General features: G+C 33.9%; 1 pseudogene; it reads right to left on the bottom strand.

The window, feature by feature from the left end:
* The window catches only part of LOC124985781 (cytochrome P450 2C26-like), a 68,448-nt pseudogene that overhangs the window by 31,052 nt on the left and 19,392 nt on the right, over positions 1-18,004 (bottom strand).

Below are 18,004 nucleotides of genomic sequence, written 5' to 3'. Positions count from 1 at the left end.
AGCCCCAAACCCTGAAATTTCCCTCATAAAACTGTAAGCAGCTCCTTCGGGAGTTCCTCAATATTGTCTGCCCAGACAAAACTTCAATCTACAGTACTTCCCATTCTATCTATTATTTACTGGTGAGAAGGGAATCTAAGAGCTACAATAGGTTCAGTTTTATGGCACTCCAACTGGCAGACCAGTGAGCCACAAAAAAAAAAAAAAAAAAGGATGGAGTTAGCACCTTCCAGACCTTTCACTTTCTCTCCCTCTCCCTCTAGTTGGTCTGGAAGCTTAGAGCCCATCTCTCCTCTTAGGACCAAACTTTAACATCCTCTGAGATTTTCCTTTGACTGACTCCTTGGACCTTCTGTGTCTTCATCCAGCTTCTTTTTTTTCTTGTTTTTCTCTCTTGTGTGCCAGAACATCACCCCCCCCAAAAAAAATAAAAAATAAAAAGTGCAAGGGAGATGCCATGATTAATTTTTGATTTCCACTTGACCAAATTAAGGGATATCCAATAGCATAATTTGGAGGTATATCTGTGAGGGGGTTTTCATAAGAGCAATACTCTGTCTATGCTCATGCTCTTAGACTTGGACTGAGTCACACCACTGCTTTTCCTTGTTCTCCAGACTGCAGATCACCTAGCATGGGACTTTTCATTCTCCACAACCGTGTGAACCAATTACTATAATGAAGTCCTTGTCATCTATTTATTATCTACCTAAGAAATCTTGTCTGAAGAATATGAAAGAAAAAGAAATGAACCAATTGTATCATCATGACTTCACACCACAAATAATTAACTTGAAATGAATCAACAATTTAACTGTAGAAGTTAAAGCTATTGATATTCTAGAAAACATGTAAGGGCAAATTGTGCAATCTTATTCTGACAAGTAGTTTTTTTTACATGGGAAATAAAGCACATATTATAAAATAAAAATTTGAATTGATTCTGTCAGTTCAACATAGAGTTAAAAAATTATGCAATAATCTCAGTCTTAGGTATTTACTTAATAGAAAAGGAAATATAGTCCACCTCAACATTTTTACTCAAATATTCATATTGCTTATATTTATAAAGCCAGAAACTGGAAACAACCAAAATTATCCATCTCTTTCTGAATATAAAAAAAAAAAAATCTAAGGTACTCTTTGTAATGAAATACTATTCAGTAAAAAAAGGAAATGAAGTACTAATACATGTAAATTAAAGTGAATCTTAAAAATGTTCTTCTACAATCAAAAAAATACAAATATACCAAAATATGAGGGAGACCAGTGAATAGAGGCAGGGAATCAGGGGAAGAAAGAGGGTAGAGGAGGGCAAAGGAAATTACTGGGGAATGAAATTGATCAAATTATGTTATGTGCATAGGTGAACTGGGCACAATGAAAAATCTATCCTGTAATATTATATATACCAACAAATTTAAAAAAGAAAATTGAATCTATATGAGAGGAGTACTGGAGAAAGAATAAATGAAGGTAAAACAGGCAGAGATAAAAGATTGGATTCTGTATTCTTCTATGTCATAGTCTATCATATGAATTTCTTGATAAATCAAAACCATAGGTATAGAAAGCTGATCAATTGTCCTCAGGGCCTGAAAGTGAGAAAGTAGGATTGGTTGTAATAGGAGAATTTAGAAACTTTATGGGGTGATGGAAATATTATATACATATACTGCTTAGACTGGTTTCAAACTTGTGGGCATGAGTAATCCTCTTGCCTCAGTCTAATGAGTAGCAGGGCCTACAGTTGTATACCATCATGCCCAACAATATTCTATATATTAGTTGTTGTGTGGTTATATCACTGTATATATTTGTCCCAACTCACTGAACTGTATACATAAAAAAGTCAGTTTAGGCTGGGAATGTATCTCAGTGGTAGAGTTCTTGGTTAGCATGAAAAAGATCCTGGGTTTGATCACTAACACTACCAAAACGAGAGAGAGAAAGAGAGAGAGAGAGAGAGAGAGAGAGAGAGAGAGAGAGAGAGAGAGAGAGAGAGAATTTATTTTACATTACAATACTTAGAACTTCATTAAAAGTACAATAAGATTGAGTAATATTCCACTGTATATATTTATCACATTTTATTTGTCTATTCTTTTGTTAAAAGGCACCCATAATACATTCTACTGCCATGTATATCTAAGAAGAAGAAATAAAGAAAAAAATAGAATAAGACATTTTATTAAAATGAATATATGGTAAAAATTTAGTTTTCCTCTCACTTTACTACAGAACCCAATTTGGACTTTTCAGAAACCACTGTTGCCACCAATCAGTGATTGTTCCTTCACAATTATTCAATGGATGTAAGGCAAATAAACCTGTGTGCAACAAGTTTATGTAACTCCTTACTTTGCTCTTTCTTCTACCAAAATTAAAGGTATTCTGTTGCATTTTTATTTTGTATGAATAAAACAATTCAGATACATACATCCCCATTATACATGCTGAATATTATGACTTCCTTATTACAAGGCTGATAAGTTTTAGGCAATTTGAAAAATTTCTTTGGGACAAGCAAATATGTAATGAGAACTTGCTGGCCATTGCTGTCTGCAATTGGGGTATATAAAAACTTAGAATTTTCACATCACAAGATATACATTTTATATTATCTTTTTCTTTTATTTGTACAAGGGATTGAACTGAGGGTGCTTAACAACTTATCCACATTCCCAACTCTGGCTCTTTTTTTATTTTTTATTATTTGAGATACAGGCTTACTAACTTGCTAGCGCCTAACTCAGCTGTTGAGGCTGACTTTGAAATTGCAATCCTCCTGCCTCAGACTCCTGAACTGTTGAGAATATAGGTATGTGTCACTAAGTCTGGGTTACATTATTATTTTAATAGATACAAATTGTTCTTCAAAATGGATGCAGCAGTATAGAATCCTGCCACCAGTACATGAAAGTTCTAATTTATACACATCTTCATCAACACAATGTTTTCTCAACCTTTGACTGCATCAGTGATACAGGCCAAAATGATATCTCCTAGGATTAGCTCTTATTTTGCAGATGTTACCTAGTGAATTCTAACAGCATCCTAATGAGTAAAATAAGGTATTATCAACAGTGTGCAAATGAGAAAGCCAAGGATCAAAGGGATCTGAAATCTACCCAAGATGACAGCTAAGAGTTACACAGAGTTGATACTGAGGTCCTCCACAACCTTGGATAAGATCAATTCTCTGATTAAGGTAACCTGCATTTCTAAGTAGCTGCCTGACTTCCATTTTCTGGATACATTTGACAGAAGTTAGTACCCAAATTCATTTAGAAGAGACAAGGGGAAATACTCTTTCACACATGTGGCACTTTTTTCATCCACTGCCCTATGTATGCAACTGTGATTCTGATCCTGCATTTTCCTGACTGAGAAATGGGAACTCCCCAACACAAAAGAGACACACTCTTACTGCAGTAATTACCACAGACCCTTCTACGTCTCAGAGGAAGTCATCCTTCTCAAAGTGTTTCATCAACCATTTCAAAATTACATGTGCATGTGTGTGTTGGGAGGGGCAGTTTTATTGTTGCTACCCGTCTGATTTAATCCTTAAGTATGAACATCTGTCTTAGAGGTGCAGTTGCTCCACTGTCCCACTGTTTAATGGGCATTATGATGTATGCAATGAAGACATTTGATACTCTCAATGAGGTAATGTTGGATAAGATGACAGAATCAAATACATGAAAAATTTTAGTAAAATAAATGAATATTTCATAGAAACTGGAATAAAAAAGAATATCAATGATTCACTCCAATTCAATTCGATCTTGGCCACTCAAAGAGACAGCACCAAAATGCATTTTTTGTGTTTTCAGGGCTTTTAGTGTTGGAGTATTTCTTTTTTAAAAGTGTACTTATTTATGGTGTGAACATGTATTGCATGCATGCAGTGTGTAATGATCAAATCAGGGTAAGTAGCATTGTCATCACCTTATTGATTCTTTGGTAATATTTGAACAGATCTGTTCTGGTCACTTATAAGATACATAATAAATTGCTGTAAACTAAATTTATCCTAGTGTGCTGTAGAACACTAGTATTTATTGCCTCTATCTAGCCATACCTTGTTGCCCCTCATCCAAACATGACGGATTATACTGAATTCTATTGGGTAAAAACCTAAGATTTGTGCTGTTAAACACAAAGACCTCATGCCACACATTTAAATTTAAAGTGGTTAAAATTAAATTAAATGAAAGTTTAAATAAATTTAAAGTGAACTGAAATAATTTAAAATAAATTAAATTTTATTCCTTACTTGCAATAACAATATTACAAGTACTGAACATGTGTGTATGGCTAGGAACTACTGTATTGGGCAGCAGAGATATACAACATTTTTATTATGCAAAACATTCTATGGAAAGGGCCCATACCAGTAATTAGTAAATCACAACCCATCCAAATCCATTCTCTCATCAGTCTTTTATCTAGTAATTTTTAAATTACTAAATAATTTAAAAATATGTGTTTTGTGACATGGAAATTATAAAATTCACTGTTCATAAATATTGGAACACATCTTTTTCTATCATTTGCATATGATCTATGAGGGCTGTTGTGTACCTATGACAGAGACAAGAAGTGACAAGAGAGATCCTATTGAATAAAAGACTAAAATATTTACTATCTGGCCCATTAGAGAAGAAGTTTGCCAACTTATTTTAGACAGTTGTGTCCACCTTGCCGAGTGGCTCAATTCTGTGACAGCAGAACTTATTTTTATAATTCATAAAGGGATTATTAGAATAAGCTATGCAGTATTGCAATTCCTTCATTGATTCATACCATACAAGAAAAGCTCATTTCTTTGTGCTCTGGACTCTCTACATTCAACAGAGATCAGGGATAACCTGATCTCCTGCTTCTATACTTTCCTGAAAACAGATGAGTTGAAAAACTCTAAACCATGTATGAAATCTTTCATGAACAGGTCAAGGCCCATCACCTCTCAGAAAAGTCCTCAATTCCCTCTTTATCCAAAGAAGAAAATAATATTTCTATTCTGACTAAAATCTTATTTTTTTTTCATATGAAAACACAATTTTTAGTTCTGTCACTTGCAAATTTCATTAGTAATATGTTCTACTTTAAGCAAAATAGAGTAGTTTGGGGAATACTGACCATAAACTCTAAATAAATATAGAAAGTTTACGTTACACTCACTGGAATGTCACCGAAATAAAAATTGGTTCCAAGATTGCACATTTGGGGGAACCTCAGAGGTTGCTTGATAGCTACAATCAATTTTGAAATGTATTAGTCAACAACTCTGAGTCAGGGAAGAAGCTGTTATAGCATTCTATCTAGTAAGGAAAGGAAGAATTTTTTTCTGAAAAAAGATTAACATCATCTGAAACTGCAGCTTTTCTTTTATAAATGTACTTAGGCAAATACCAATTGGCATTCCAAAGACACAACTAAGGGGTCGCAAAAATGAAGTGGGAGGATAGAAAGGCAGTAAAAAGAGGCTCCAAGTAGGAAATCTGACCTCCCTTATTTTATGAGGCCAGCATTATTTGACAGAAATGTGATGAAAAAATTTCAACAAGACAAACTGGAGAATAATCTGTCAAAAATATGAATAAATATGTTGGGAGTAATATTGGCCAAATTGCATTGTTATATTGCATGCATGCACAAATATGTAATAACATATCCCATCCATATGTATAACAATCAAGCACCAATAAAAAATATAGGAAGAGAAAAAGTCTTAATCAAACCATAGAAGAACAAATTCTGCTGTATTTCTATAGTTACAACATCCATATTTAGTGGAGAAAGAGACCAAATGATATGACCCTCAACACATGATCAATGAATGCAGAGAATCCATTTGGTAAAATAGTATATTATGTCGAAAAATGATATAGGATAAGAAAACATCAAGCACAAACAACAAAAAGAAAGACTTTCATCATCTGATTAAGAATATCTGCCAAAATGTACATAAAGCATCATGTGTAGTGTGTGATGTTAAACCTTCACCTCTTGATAGAATAAAAAAATTAAAGGCATGCTCAACACATGTCTTCTGTTCAACACTGAGCTGGACATTCCAGCCAGTGTAATAATGTAAGAAACATAAATTAAGGTCCCTAGAAATTAAAAATAAAAAGTAAAACAAAAAAACAACAAGATAGCAGGATAATGTACATATGAAATTCCAAATGAATATAAATAGAAATTATTATCAAAGATTAAAATAGTTTCTACTGTTATTTATAACTAATTAGACCAAACAAAAAAATTTCAAAAGACATTTAATAATAATTAGAGATATAAAGTCATTAAAATGAAGGTGTAACAATATGTCTGTATACAAGAACAACACATTGGAAAAGGTATTATTTAAATTCTATAATTTATATTAGCTTTCAAAATAGTAATTACCTAATAAAAATCTTTCGAAAAGTGTGGAAACCATTCCATTGAAAACAAATTATTATTAGAAAAAATAATAAAACCCAAATAGAATGAGAACACATACAATGTTTATTAACTGAAATAGTCAACAATTTAAGAGGTCAATTCTTTCCAACCTGATATATAGTTTTAATATTATGTAGAAAAATATTCTAGGAGAATGTTTTAGCAAATTAACCAACTGATTCTAAAATTTTTTTGGAAATTAAACAACTAAGAGTAGAAAATCAATCCTGAAGGAGCAGTAAAAAGATGGAAAATTCACACTACTGGATATGAGGAACACTTAGGAGCTTTATGAGCTAGACTGGTCCATAAAGATGCTACAAGAATGAGTTTTCTACATCTCTCCCTTCTGTTGGCAGGGGATTTGGAGAATACTCCAAATTTGGGGTCTTCAATGTGGGAAAAAGAATCTTACCTTGAGGATGAAGTAGTTTTGGAATTTAATGTCACAGTTCACTGTGTGGAGCAGATTGGTTGGGATGAGGTCAGTTTATCTCTGGAACTCATGCAGGACAGTCTCTGTATAAGGCATGCTCTTTTCCTGTATGCAAAGACTGCGGTGTCTGCCAATTGCATCATCAATCACTTCCTAGACTTCATCTGATAAGATATGAATAAGAACTGACAGAAAAAGGAATAATGGTATATTTGTTAAAATAATTCAGGGTTATGTGAAGCACTATGTGTATATCCAAAAGGTATTAGAAATATGACTTATATGCAACAAGTACTTCTGAACATATAAAAAGATCAACATTATACTATCTGTATCTATTTATCAATATTTTCAACATATATTGATACAGATGTATAAATACATACATACTTATACATAAATGTGCATGTGTTGTATACATTTATCACTCTCCTATAAGCTAAGTATGAAAATTTATCTACAAATTTATATAAGTCTAACATTCTAGCATATATGATATCAAACATAAATAGTAATGATAAAATGTTTCAAAATATCGTCATCACATAAGAAGTTAAACAATTATCATTGCAAGAAGAAAAACATGAATAAACATTAATTTTATATTGAAATAATATATGGCATTATAAAATTAAATTCTACTAATAGATCTATACCTATGCATGCATGTTGTTTGTGTGTGTGTGTGTGTGTGTGTGTGAGTGTGTGGTTTTCCGCTGGACACTTTTCAATCTCTCATTCCTTAAATGCAGCCTTTTTGAATCAGTGTAGAAGTTTCCTCTTAAATGTTCATAATTCTAAATAATAATCTATTTTGTTTTCTTAATTTATCCAATTTTAGAAAATTTCTAATGATTTCCTGGTAAGGTGAAATACATACCACAAATAAACATGCACAACAATGCCCCTCACTTACTTCCCCTACTTACTGCTATGTAGTTTGATCACAGTTTTTAATTGTATTAATATATATTTTTACACTACTATGACCACATAACTAAAGTTCACTGGTAGGTAACTATGTGTATGAATCATTCATTGAATATGCTTAACATATTTGAATAACTTATACCAATTTCCAATTTTATTTTTTTTAATGTTTCTCCTATTTAGTTATACATGACAGCAGAATGCATTTTGACTCATTGTACACAAATGGAGTAAAACTTTTCATTTGTCTGGCTGTACACAATGAAGAGTCACACCATTTGTGCAATCATATATGTACATAGAGTAATGATGTCAGTCTCATTCAGCCATCTTTCCCATCTGCTCCCCTCCCCTCATTTCCCTCTACACAATTAAAATTTCCTCCATTCTTCTCTTACCCCCATTCTCCCTGTTTTGTATAAGCATCCACTTATCAGAGAAAATGTTTGGCCTTTGGTTTTGGGGATTAGTTTATCTTGCTTAGCATGGTATTCTCCAATTCCATCCATTTACCTGCAAATATCATAATTTTATTCTTCATTATGGCATGGTTATCCTGTACTAGACAAAAAATATAGAATGGAGGACAGCCTCTGCAAAAAATGGTGCTGGGAAAACTGGAAATCCATATGCAGCAAAATGAAATTAAACCCCTATCTTACCCTGCACAAAACTCAACTCAAAATGGACCAAGGACCTAGGAATTAGACCAATTCCCAATTTTGTAGTTGCTTACTTTACATTGTAACCAAATGATTAGGTTGATGTTTCAGACTCCTTGTAATAATGCTTTAAATGTTTAAACTTCAGATTCTCTTTTTTATTTTCCTTATCTTCCATTACACCTGATTTATCTACTTAATATGCAACTGATTGTTTCCTAGGCCTGGTGCCCAGGACTGTGCCTTAAGCTCCCATCCTTATACATAAGGTCTCCTGATTCCAGGAACCCAAGAATACCTCTGCCTGGCTTTCAAATATTTGGATGGAGCATATGCTTTAGTATCTTTCTGTGAAATTGAAGAAGAGGAATACATTTTGTAGCAAAGATGAATCTGAAAATACCTTTTTTTTTTTGTTGATGTTTTCCTTTTGCTGTTATTGTTTTGGGTTTGTTTATTGGTTGGTGGGTTTGATGGTTTTTTTTTTTTTTTTTAGTTTTGTTTGTCCTGGAGTTTGACCCAGTGGCCCTCTCGGTCTAAGACACACCCACAACCCTTTTGTTTTAATTTGAGACAAGCTGACCCAGGTTAGGCTTGAATTCCCCTGAACTTCATGCTTCAACCTCCCAATGGTTAGGATTATAGGATTCTGTCATGACAACTGACTCTTACATTTTCCATTAACACCAAAAATAATAGTTGCTCTTTAGAACTCTGATGCCCTTCTGATTCATCATTATTTATATAAGACCTGGTTTATTTCTGAAAGTTTATGTGATTTTTAACTTTACTTTGATGTTCTGAAATTGATTACAGAACCTCTTAGCTTCAGTTTCCCTAGAGAGTAAACCTCTCTTCCTATGAGAGGAAAACACTTAACTGCTCAAAGGAGTTGTAAAGGTCACCTGAGCAGAGATGGGCTCCTATTTTCTGCATCGATTTTCCTTAACTTGTTTGACATGTGATGCTTCTAAATCCTGAACTTCATGGATAATTTTTGGTACTCAAATTGGCTTTTCCACACTAATACAACTTCTTCTTCTGACAGGCTACAGCTTGATCCTTTCTGTTGACTTATGTTGTTTCCTTCTGTTCTCTGTGTTTCAGAAATTTGTTGAAGATTTGTTGGTTGTTTCCTCTACTCCTCTTCTCCAACTTTAAAAGGAGGATTTCTCATTCATAATTACTGTATAATAGTTTTGATGGGGGTCCTGAAACAGGGAAAGATGGTGTTTGCTTCTATTCTCCTATGCATTACTGGCATTCTTTAAAGGTACATTTCTAAACAGAGTTGTTTATAAAAGATAAAAATTAATGGAAATATACATATAGAATAACAAAATTACTTTAGGCACATCTTCAAAGTAGCAAAACTTAAAAAAAGGAGGTTAGTATTCTAAGCTTTTAGAAAAATTCTCAAACTGTACTAATATACCCACCATCTATTAAATTTCTGATGTTTCTATTTACACTCCAATAAGGAATTTTGATTTTCCCTATCTAGCACTATACTATGAAATTTTCAGAATAAGGACAGATTTCTACAGAAATCTTGCAAGAACACATCTAATATCCCAAGTGGCTTTTCCTTAGGAAAACCAATATGCAGTCTTAGGGCCACTCCTGTTGCCTGTTGCATGCTGCAGACCACTTCCCAGTGGAATCCAGACATAACCGGAGCTCCACTGTCTTTCAATTCCCTCAGTCACTGTCCCCTACTGTGCCATGTTCTCTTATTTTTATCCTTTCATTAAACTTGGACAAATTTTAACTGTTGGCAGAGAAATTTCAATAAAGAAAATTCTTTAAGAGAAAAAAGATGGAGAACACTAGCAGTGTCCTGCCAGATTTCTTGCAAATTCACCCTGCTCACCATTTGCACTCATACCTGTGACCTCTTGGTGCTTCAACAGGAGCAGAAGGCCATTTGTCACAGTGGTGCTTATTGTCTCTGTCCCAGCTCCAAACAGATCATTCACAAGGCTTACTAAGGCTTCATTCTGTGGATTGTCCTTTTCCTAGGAATAATGCAATGCACTATTTGGCAATGAATTTAGGATTTAATTATAGTAATTTCAAAAGAAATCATACGGTTATGAAGTAAAGCTAATACGGAAACAAAATATTACAATATTAGAAAGTAGCTACTATGTGTTATGGTAAACTAGGTTGATTGACCAAATGTTCCTTCCCTCCTACCCCTGGTCACCTAAAGATTCTGTTTACCAACCAACATTTTGGTAACTAGGAAGGACATGTAGCATATTTCTTATCAACAAAATAAAAGAAAAAGTCTCTTGGTGCCACCTTTCTTTCCTGCTTTCTACTCAAAATATAGAAACATTGTTTGTGTAAGACAGAAATCATTTTGAGATTCCAAGATTTAAGCATGAAGATAAAAGCTAGTACATTAAGTACAATGTTTTAGTTCATTTTCTGTTGCTATAACAGACTTCCAGAAACTGGGTGATTTAAAAAGAATCAAAGTTTATTTTGTCACAGCACCTTTGAATACTATTACATCAGGGTACACCTTTCAGCATAGGTTTTGAAGGGGTAATCCACATGCAACCCATAACATATGGTAAAGGAGAATGGAAGGCACCTGAGTCACTGATGTTTCTGGACTACCGTACTAACAGTAGTCTGGCCCACCACAAGTCTTCCTTGTATGTAAGATGACTAAACCCACTATTTTAAACTCTGGTAATTGAGTTTTCTCTTTCTTGAAGATAAAAATGATAATAATTAATACAAATAGGTAAACTAGGTCCATATCATGGAAAATAAAATAACTTAAAGCAAGATTATGATGTTTTCTTCTACTGATAAACAATTTACCTGGACTTAGGGATTTCACACACACTCATTAGGAACTGGAAAATGTGAAAAAGCTAATAAGGCAGCACAGTCTAAAATAGAGCAAACAAAAAGAGAGTGAATTATAAAGACAGAATGTGTTCCAGATGTAAGACCCCTGGTAACTTGGATTAGGAAAAAAGTACAAGGATGAATTCACCCTGGAATTCAACCTGCTCTTAAAATACAAATCAAGCAAGACACCACAAACATGAAGACATAGAGGTTAGTTACTGTAAGCTAATGGCCCACAAATGATGGAGGCAGGAGATTGGAAACAACCCAAGGATCAGTAAGTTTTCCGTTATTCTGCAGCAAAGTCAATCAACTGGGCATGTAAGGGCTCATTTCTGGATGTGGGAGATGGCTCCCAGGTTACAGAAGGACTGTGGGTTTTACAGTTTACAATGAGGGTGAATTAAACATTTGAGACTGTGGAACTACAGTTTTGACAGTCAGGGACTAGTTGTGCATCTTAAAATGTTAATTCAGGAAGGTAGGTGTAAAAAGACTGGAACTCATTGTCACTGGGAAAAGCTCACAACTCAGTGTTCACTGCTTATCTTCCTTCCTCTGGGACCCATCGTTACCTAGAGCTTCGCTATATGTTTATCTCCCTCCAGGACTCATCTGCAATGTGAAAGGGTAAAAGCCCAGGGCCTAGAATTTCTGCATTTACCTCCTTTCCTCAAGATCCTTTGGTGTTGAGAAGAGGTAAATGTTTGCATTTGTTGGAGATGCTGTGGATGAATCTGAGAAGGGATGAAAGTGTGCTTTTTCCCTTGGGGCCCATTGTTACTGGGAAAGGATGTACTGAGTGAGGTTTAATGTTTGGCTAATTTCTACTCTCTCCTCCTGAGTCACAAGTTCCCTCCATTCTTCTTGGAGAGATGCCTTGCAGGAATATTATTTTCCATAACCCTTCAGGTATTAACTGTTCATATAGAATTAAGGAGAGAGTAGGGATGATGCAGATTCTGAGGATAAGGGACTGACTCAAGAGAGCTGTCATACATTTGAAATTGAGAAATAGAAAGTGCTTGATAAGAACAGCTAATATTGATTTAGTACTGGAATATTATTTGATACAGACTGGACATAACAAGGGTTAATTTTAAATATTGACTAAAGGAGATTTGAACACATAGAATTACTCTAACATGCAAATTACATATAAAATAGGTAATTTTATAACTAGTCCAATGCCAAAAATTCACTTTATGTGACATGTATAATCCTCAGGTGGACTGTAGGATGTTCAATAATATGTAATCTACATTTAGAGAGACAGCTATCCAATAGGCATATTTCTTGGACAAGGTTACATTGACTTTATTTAGTTTTCTAAGATTGTCCAATCAATATTTCAAAGAAGACTCAAATAGGAGCATATTCCATGACATAGGGAAAAACATTTAGTATCGTTAAGATGGAAGTACTGAAAATAAGGAAAATATAAGATCAGAGTCACCCACAATAGTGTAATAGCTCCCCAAGCATGAATTAAAATTTCAGTTTTACAGAGAAAAACTTAGGTAAGAAGACTGCGGGAAATTTTCATAGACCTAACAGACAGCCGAATAACAAAAATATCAAGTTCTATAGCAGAAAGAGAATTATAAAAGCAGCAGACAGGCACAGTATCCAGTGAGTTGTAACTCAGTGGGTAAGGGGAAGCTCCCCTCCCAAGAGACAAATGAATCTCTCTTATCAATTTTAAGAAAAGTAGATATCATTGTCCAACACAGTCACATTCTGAGCAGAAAACAAGCTCTGATGACATGATTATACTTATAAGTGCCCCCCAAAAAACCACAAGACTTGTAGAACTCACTTTAAAAAATTATGGCTATAGAATGATATGATATCAATGTACAGAAATCAATAGCTCTCCTGTACTCTAAAAATAAATCTTCTGAGAAAGAATTCAGGAAAACAATTCCATTCATAATAACCTCAAAAACTCAAAATGACTAAGAATAAATCTAACCAAGGAAGTGCAGATCTCTACAGTGAAAATTATTGAATGCTAAAGAAAGAAATTGAAGACAACCATAGAAGATGAAAAAACCAGCCATGTTTCTGGACAGGTAGAATTAATATTATTAAAATGGAAATATTACCAAAAATGATCTACAGATTTAATGCAATCTTGATCATGATACAAATGATATTCTTCAAAGAACAAGGAAAATCAGCCTTAAAATTTTTATGAAGAAGCAAAAGACCCAAAACATATCCAAAGCAATACTGAGCAAAAAGAACCATTCTGGAAGTATCACAATACCTGACCTCAAATTATGCTGTAGAGTTTTAGTAATGAAAATGCATAGTACTGGCAGAAAATCAAACATGAAGACCAATCAAACAGAATAAAAGACAGAGATACACATTCACATAGATACAGTCATCTGGTACTTCACAGAGGTGTCAAAAACATATGTTGGAGAAACGTATTATTTTTAATGAAGGATGCTGAGAAAACTGGATATCCATATGTAGAAGAGTGAAACCTGATCACTGTAACTCGCCCTTCACAAAAGTAAAGTACAAGTGGATCAATGACATAGGAATTAGAACAGAAACTCTGCAACAGCTGAAAGAAAACTTAGGGTCAGTATTCTAACGTATTGGCACAGGTACCAACTTCCTGAATAAGATACCTAAAGCTCAAGAAATAAAACCAAGAATCAATAAGTGGGATGGCTTCAAATTATAAATCTTCTTCATAACATAGAAAACAAGAGAATGAAGAACCTACAGAATTGGAGAAAATCATTTCTAGGTACTCTTCTGACAGGGGATTAGTTTTCAGATTATATAAAGAACGAAATATTCTTAACACCTAACAAACATGACACAATCAGTAAATGGACAAATAAACTAAACAGACATTTCTCAAAAGAAGAAATGTAAATGGCCTACAAATATATTAAAGAAATATTCAGAATTCCTGGTGGATCACAGAAATGCATATGAAAGTTACACTGAAATACCATCACACTCTAGTTAGTATGTCAACTATCAAGAATATAAAGAACAAAAATTGCTTTGGAGGCTATCAGGGAAAAGGTCCACTCATCCATTCTGGGTGGGACTAAAAATTGGTACTACCACTTGGAAAGCAATGCAGAGATCTGCAAAAACCAGGAATGGAACCACCATATGACGGAGCTCTTCTACTCTTCAGTGTTTACTCAAAGGAACTAAAAGCAGTATACTGTAGTGATGCATGCATACCTATGTTTATAGCAGTATAGTTCACAATTATCAAGTTATGGAAACAATGTAGATGTCCTTAGTGGACAAAATAATAAAGAAAATGAGATAAATATACACAACAATGTTTCATTCTACCATGAAGAAGAATGGAATTGTGTCACTTGCTGGTCAATGGATGTAACTGGAAAACCTCATGCTAAAAAAATATCAAGACTTAGAAAGTCAACAGTTCAATGCTTTTGCTTATATGTAGAGTATAGGAAGTAGATCAAGTGGGAGAAGAAAGGGGAGGACAAGGAGAATTACTGAAGCACAAAATCTTCCAAATTATGCATATATGCAGAATACATTGTAGTATGTTCATTCATGGACATAGCAATATATATATATATATATATATCCCCATCATCCCCAGTGGGAAAACCATGGCAGTTTAAAAAAAAAAAAAAACAGTCAGAAATTCTTAAGTGGTAAACTTCAAAACTCTGTAATTTAACTTTGATTTTCATAATGCACTATTCTTTTAATTTTTTCTCCCTTTCTCCACTTACACGTTTTTACTGATTTGTTTTTGCACTTTTAGAATCACCAAGAACAATTAGCTTCATAGGTTTTATTCACTCCATTGGTGAGTGTCCATCCTGTGATCAGTTGGGGCATAGAGGGGACCTTAAAACAGAATGGGGAAAACAATCTTCTTCTTAGGAGATTTTGTAATCGAAACCCTGGGAAGAAAAGGCCACTATTTCAAAAATCTGGGCAAGGCAAAAAATTTTTCAGACAGACATTGCATCAACTTCTTTGTACTAACTGTTTCCTAGTGTCTGCCCAAATTTTGTATTTTGTCAGAATTTTATCTAATTTTATGTATTTTGTCAATTAATTCAATCATCTTTTAATATACCTTTCCTTCTCTTTGATGTCCATTCCCTTCCCATGTCCTTCATCCTCTATATTTACCTAATTTAACTTGAGTCTCTGTTCTTTCCACTGTACTTTTTTTCTTATATATTCTACTTCCTTTATTTTTAATTTATCCATTTTATTCCTTTATCCAATGAAATTTAATTTTAATTGCTATTATTTACACTTAATTTTCCCAGACCATTACAAATCAAACCTCTTTGGTCTATAGAGTTGTAGTGGTCAGTAAAAATAACTTCAATATATAGTTTGTCTCATATAAAACAGGAAGAAGAATCCATTCCAACAGATGCACAAAACAAGACCCCAGGTATCATAATAATTACTTACTAATTATTGAATTCACAGATTTAGAGACAAATGAAGTGTCAAAGAATTAAAAACTTTAATGGTTAAAATGATCGATGAACCCAAAGAAAGTCTAAAGAATGCAAGAGGAGAGAAAATATAAGACGTGAAAGTCCACACCCATCTCAGGCTTAAGGTTGTAAAAGTAAAAATTCCTTTGAGTAGGGAGCATGGGAGCACCCTGCCTGCACAAGGGACTTGGAAGATATTTCAATGTGCAGAGTGATGCAGACCAAGAGCCTCCTGCAGACATGGTCCCTGGAGGCTTGATTACTCCTCCAGATGGTGGCAAATCTTGGTGTCAACCATGTGGCGCTGATTCTGAATTAATGCAAGATGCTGGAATTAAGGGTCATGGAGGCTTCCACCAAGATTTCAAAGGAAGATCTGGGAGACCATGCCAAGTGGAGCATGGTCAGATTCTTTGCAGACGGTCCCTTAAAGGGCAATGTGTGAAGATGTGTGCAGGAAGCTGAAGCTATAGTGGAGACTCCTGAATTTAAGAAATCTAAAAATGTCTGAAGGAAATACTAAAGTATAAAAACAAGACAAAACAAAACAAAACAAAAAATCATAGCCATATTGGTATATGTACAAATCATACATTGCTGGTGAGACTGCAAATTGGTGCCACCATTACTGAAAGCAGTATGGAGATTTTTCAGAAAACTTGGAATGGAACCATCATTTGACCCAGATATCCCACTCTTCTTATACACGAAGGATTTAAAATCAACAAACTACAATGATATAGCCACATTTATGTTTACAGAAGTACAACTCATAATGCCTAAAATATGGAATCAAACTAGGAGCCCTTCGACAGATGAATGGATAAAGAAAATGCATTATATATACACAATGGAGTATTTCTCAGCTTTAAGAGAGAATGAAAGTATGGCATGTGCTCGCAAATGGATGGAGCTGGAGAATATCATGCTATGTGAAATAAGTCAATCTGCAAATAAACCAAAGATCAAATGTTTTCCCTGATATGTGGATGGTAATTCACAACAAGGGCAGGAGGGTCCTAGGGAAGAATGGAAGTACTTTGGACTTGGAAGAAGTGAGTGAAGGGAGGGGAGTGGATACAGGGGTAGTAAGGAGAGTAGGTTGAATCAGATATTATTACCCTACACCCATATATGACTATACAACCAGCATGCTTCTACTTCATGTTCAAGAAAAATGAGAAGTTATATTCCATTTAGGTATGATGTGTTAAAGTGTTAAACTTCATTCTGCTGTTATGCATAACTAATTAGAACAAATAAAAAAATTAAAAAGGAAAAAGAAGATGGGGATGAGTCTTAAATGTATTTGAGCTATATGACAGTGTATTCCTTTCACAATAGATATTAAAGCAAACTAGGCACAATTCAACATTATTTTGTTTACATATTTTTCTTAACTTTGTCTATTTGAAATTTTCAAAAAATAGGATAGCAGTAAATTTCTTAAAATAATAATGAAGGATTTAGAAAAATCAATAGCAGATGCTCAATACCATAATTAGGAAAACTGTAAGGCCATTATTATGGCAAGAAAAACATTATTATTTTCACTATCACCTTTATTATTTAATCACCTTTATTATTTAATTTATTTAATTTAATTTATTTTATTTTAATTTATTTAATTTATTTATTTTATTCACCTTTATTATTTATATCACCTTTATTATTTAATTTATTTGGCCCATCTAAACTAAAGTGTTTCTCTAAAGGGTCAGTTAGAAAATATTTTAGGTGTTGTAAGTCATACAGTCTCAGTTACAACTACTCAACTCTCACAGTACTATAAAAGTAATCTTAGATGGGATGTAAATAAATGGAGGTGCCAGTGAGCCAATAAAGAATTATTGACAAAAAGGTAACAGAATGGGATTCGACTCGTAGGTCATAATTTGCAAACTAAATTCTGATTAGAAAATAAAGAAATTGGTGTAAACAAAGAAACAAACAAATGGCAAATTTATCTAATTGTCAAAAATATAGAAATGTTAATAACATGAAACATCTGGCAGGGGAAGTGATAGGAGTTGAGCAGAGACAAACCAAGAGAGAGAACCTGTGGACTGCAATCATCAAGGCCATAAGGATGAAGCTCCAAAAGCCCTTTAGAGACAACAACATGTGGCATGTGGCATAATGCCACATGCCCT

This window comes from Sciurus carolinensis, chromosome 5, assembly GCF_902686445.1.
Source record: "Sciurus carolinensis chromosome 5, mSciCar1.2, whole genome shotgun sequence".
NCBI classification, from domain to species: domain Eukaryota; kingdom Metazoa; phylum Chordata; class Mammalia; order Rodentia; family Sciuridae; genus Sciurus; species Sciurus carolinensis.
Note: the sequence above shows the minus strand (reverse complement) of the source record. Positions and strands in the feature narration are given on the sequence as shown.